Source organism: Camellia sinensis, chromosome 6 (genome assembly GCF_055761805.1).
Source record: "Camellia sinensis isolate YWXY chromosome 6, ASM5576180v1, whole genome shotgun sequence".
Classification (NCBI taxonomy): domain Eukaryota; kingdom Viridiplantae; phylum Streptophyta; class Magnoliopsida; order Ericales; family Theaceae; genus Camellia; species Camellia sinensis.
This window is the reverse complement of record NC_138966.1, coordinates 190,972,276-190,977,072: the sequence shown is the minus strand read 5'-3', so window position 1 is coordinate 190,977,072 and position 4,797 is coordinate 190,972,276.

The window sequence follows — 4,797 nt, the reverse complement described above, 5'->3', positions numbered from 1 at the left end:
AATTTAACCCAAAGATGACGAAATATTAATTTTGTCATTTGTTTTAATTTTTCTCAAAAGTATAGGAGACGAAAACAAAATTTCGTCTGTAAAAATGAGGTGCCAATTTCATTTGCATTGGCATAAATTATTTGAGCTCATTGGAGACGAACATTTTTGTCACAAAATACTTTTTTTTTTGTGACGAACGTAATTCGTCGCCAATAAATTCCATACCTATGAAATGATGTCGTTGCATATTTCCATTTATTAGGCGACAAATATATTTTTGTCTGGGAATGATAAGTTATGGAAGATGAAAATATTTCGTCACCAATAAATACTCCATCATGCAGACAATGTCATTTCATCTTTCTATTAAATAGGCGACAAATATATTTTTGTCTCGAAAGAATAAGTTGTGGGAGACGAAAATATTTCGTCAGTAATAAATTCTAATTGATTGCGTGACGAATATATTTTTCGTCTCATAAGGTTAAGTTGTGAAAGACAAAAATATTTCATCACTAATAATAAATTCTTTGTTCTGGTATTTAAGGATACAAAAATATTTTATCACTAATCATTTCTCTTTATTAAAATGCCGTGGTTTTGTATTTTGAAGCATTGAAATTGTGACCCCAACAGATACACTCTGACGCTTATCACTCATTTTCATGTACACGGACCTTGAAGTCGTGACCCAAGAAGACACTTTCTACAAACCCTCATTTGTCTCTCACACTTCAGTCTACTCCTCTCTCACAAGTATTGAAGTTGTGACTCAAGAAGACACTCCGTAAACCATTTCTTCTATTTCGCTCTAAAGCCCTTCTCTTCTATCTCACACTTAAGCCCTTCGTGCATGCCAGCATTGAAGCTATTATCCAAGAAGGCACCCTATGTAAACCCACTATTCTTTCTCACAATGAAGGCCCCACTTGCACGCAAGCACTTTTTCTCATTGTTTGAACCAACTCTACCTTTTCTATCTAGAACACCCATTTCAGAAAAATCGAAGGTCAAAACCTCTCTCCACCAAAAAAAAAAAAAAAGATAATTAATGTAGCTATTTTTTTGTGAGAAAAGTTACAGAGAAACAAATAATAAAAAATTTGTAATTTTCAAAATTAATAGAAAACATTATCTTGTTTAGTATGGAGTTTTCAATAATTAATTTTTAAAATTTGGTGATAAAATTTATTTTCATTTTAGAATGTAACCCAAACATGACCAAATATTACTTTTTTCATTTCTTTTAATTCTTCTCAAAACTATAGGAGACGAAAAAATAAATTCGTTAGAAAAAAAAGAGGTGCCAATTTTTTTGCTTGTTGGCGCCAATTATTTTAGCTCATTGGAGATGAACATTTTTGTCACAAAATTTAAAGTTTTTTGCGACAAAAGGAATTCGTCACCAATAAATTCCAAACTTATTAGATGATATCGTTTCATTTTTCTTATTTATTTGGTGACAAAAATATTTTTTGTCTGGGAAGGATAAGTTATGGCAAACGAAAATATTTCGTCGCCAATAAACTCTTTATGCTAGTTTTATCTTTCTATTAATTAGGCGACAAATATATTTTTGTCTCGAAAGGATATGTTTTGGGAGACGAAAATATTTCGTCACTAATAAATTCTCCATGTGTCGTGTTGCATTTTGATTGATTGTGCGACGAACATATTTTCGTCTCATAAGGTTAAGTTGAAGGAGACGAAAATATTTCATCACCAATAAATTCTCCATCCCCACACAACGTTGTTTTTGTATTTTTGTTGATTAGGCAACGAACATATGAGTTTGAAACGAAAATATTTTATCATTAATTATTTCTCTTTATTAAAATGTCGTCAGAAACTAAGAGACACTTTCACCTTAATCACTTACTTTCACACACACACAAATACTAAAGTCGTGACCCGAAAAGACACCCTCTACAAACCCTCATTTCTCTCTTGTACTTGAGTCTCCTCTCTCACAAGTATTGAAGCTGTGACTCGAGAAAACAATCTCTATAAACCATCTCTTCTATTTCGCACTAAAGCTCCTCTATTCTCTCTCACATTTAGGCCGTTTGTGCATGCAAACATTATTATCCAAGAAGACATTTTGTGCAAAACTACTATTCTTTCTCACAATAAACCCCTCTCCACAAAAAGAAAAAAATAATAATAATAATTAAACAAGGAAACAAAATACAAGAAATCTAGGCAATTGTGACAAAATTTGGTGACGAAAATTTTTTGTCTTAAAATTTAATTTTGTCGTTTGTTTTAATTTTTCTCAAACGTATAGGAGACGAAAAAAAATTTCGTCTGCAAAATTCAGGCGCCAATTTCATTTACATTGGCGCGAATTATTTTAGGTCATTGGAGACGAACATTTTTGTCACAAAATATATATATATATATTTTGTGACGAACGCAATTCGTCATCAATAAATTCCCTACCTATTAAACGATGTCGTTGCATATTTCCATTTCTTAGGCGACAAATATATTTTTGTCTAGAAATGATAAGTTATGGAAGACGAAAATATTTCGTCACCAAGAAACACTCCATCATGCAAACGATGTCGTTTCATCTTTCTATTAAACGGGCGACAAATATATTTTTGTCTTGGAATAATAAGTTGTGAGAGATGAAAATATTTCGTCACTAGTAAATTCTGATTGGTTGCGCGACGAAAATATTTTTCGTCTCATAAGGTTTTGTTGTGGAAGATAAAAATATTTCATCACCAATAATAAATTCTCTGTTCTTGCATTTAAAGAGACAAAAATATTTTCTCACTAATTATAGCGATCCCGGTTGTCCCTTTACTGTTCTGTTGTGTTCCGGACTCGGTCCCGTAAAGTTGGTAGTGGTGTCCATCTTGTTGCCGTCCTTTAACTCCACTTGATTGAGTTTTAGGATATTTTGAGCAGGGTTGTTACAGGTTGGTTAGGCCTTGGTTTCAATTCCTTGTTGTCCAATTTTTAGGCGATCCGCTCGAGCGGGTCTTCTTGCGCTCGAGCGGGGACTGCACACCTCCAGTACTTCGTGTTCCTGCAAAACTTCTGCAGATGTGATTTTTACGCTCGAGCGGGTTTGTTTACGCTCGAGCGGTAGCGCTCGAGCGGGTAGTACTTTCTGGGTATAACTTCTGGGAGGTGGAAATCTACGCTCGAGCGGAAGTGCTTTATTCTTGTGTCTTGGCGCTCAAGCGGGCCTTATTGCGCTCAAGCGTGTTCAGATTTTTGTTCTTGGCACTCGAGTGTTGTGTTCTCCGCTCGAGCGGGTCATACCTATATGAGTTATCCGCTGGGTGATTTTAAATCACTTTTTACTTTCCTTTCTCTCTCCTACTTTTTCTAAAACCCATTTTTGGGAGCCTCTCTCTCTAGAAACTCCCTTCTCTCTAGGGTTTGATCTAGTTAGAGTGTCCTCCTTCTCTTCGGCCTTTGTAAAAGTTGTGTTGATCGTCGAGGGCATCGTTTTGATCCGAGAATCTTGGTCTTTGGAGGAGCACTTTGGTTTTGGTCTCTTCTCCATCCGAGCTCTAACTTCGAGGTAGGGATATCCTACTCCTCCTTATGAGCTTTGTCTTTAAATTTTTGCATTTTGATATGTTAGGGGTGGTTGGGTAATTTTGAGAGAGTTTGGGCCTTTGTGTAATTTTACGAAAGTTGGGTTTTTTTTTTTATTTATATAAAACCTAGATGCATGTTTGGCATGGAAAAGTGAAATTAATGTTGAAACATTAATGAAAATGGAACCTAAGGGTTGTAATGTTAATTACGGAAAATGTCCTAATTACATTGATTGATTAATTTGTATAATTAATTGTTAGAAATGAGGGATTGAATTGAGAATGTGGAAATTGGAAAGGGAAGGGGTTAAAGGGTGTAGTTGGATTATTTATCGCTCACCTAGTTGAAATGTTGATTATATATCCATTGTTGCATTTATTTTCTGTATAGAAATAACTACTTTGGGCTATCGGTGGAGGATAGTCTTGATTGTTGTAGACAATGCATGATGATTAGGCAAACTGAGACTAACCACTGGAATGTGTCATTGAGTTTGATGATTGAAAGAATACATTAAATTTATGTGTTGTGTGATGATGTGTATAATTATTGTTTATATGCATTGTGTTATGTTGGAGGAGATAGGGGATGTACTCCACGGTTTAGAGGAAGATAGGGGATGGACCTCTAAACCGGATGTTGTTGGGAGGAGATAGGGGATGGACTCCATAGATAGAGCTCATATGCTTATCTAGTAATGTGTTGACAGAGCTCATATGCTTGTCATTGGAAGTGTGATAGTGCTCTTACGCATATCTGTGGAAGTGATGATATAGCTTGTATGCTTATCTGTTGGTGATGATATAGCTTGTGTGCTTATCTGTTGGTGTGTGATATAGCTAGTATGCTTATCTACTATGAAATGGGAAAGTGCTTAATATGAGTTACTGTCTCATATGAGTTGTTTGGCCAGGTTCTGAGCCATGGTTATAAATTGAGAATTTAAAAGAATTGGAAAATGGGTTGTAATATGGACTTGTATGTCATGAAACCGTAAAGTGTGATAGGGGAAAGTATCAGTGTTGGCCATCTATCAACTGCTAATCTTTTAGTCATTGTTCATATTTGGTTTAGTATATTTCTACTGGGTTGTGGCTCACCCTATATGGGAATATCATTTTCAGGTACAGGTAGCATACCACCTCCAAGGACGTAGCTTAGGAGGCTAGAGGCAGGCAGACTTTTGTTGTTTTATTTCTTTGATGTATTACATGTATATTCAAGCCAAGGGCTTAATGTGTA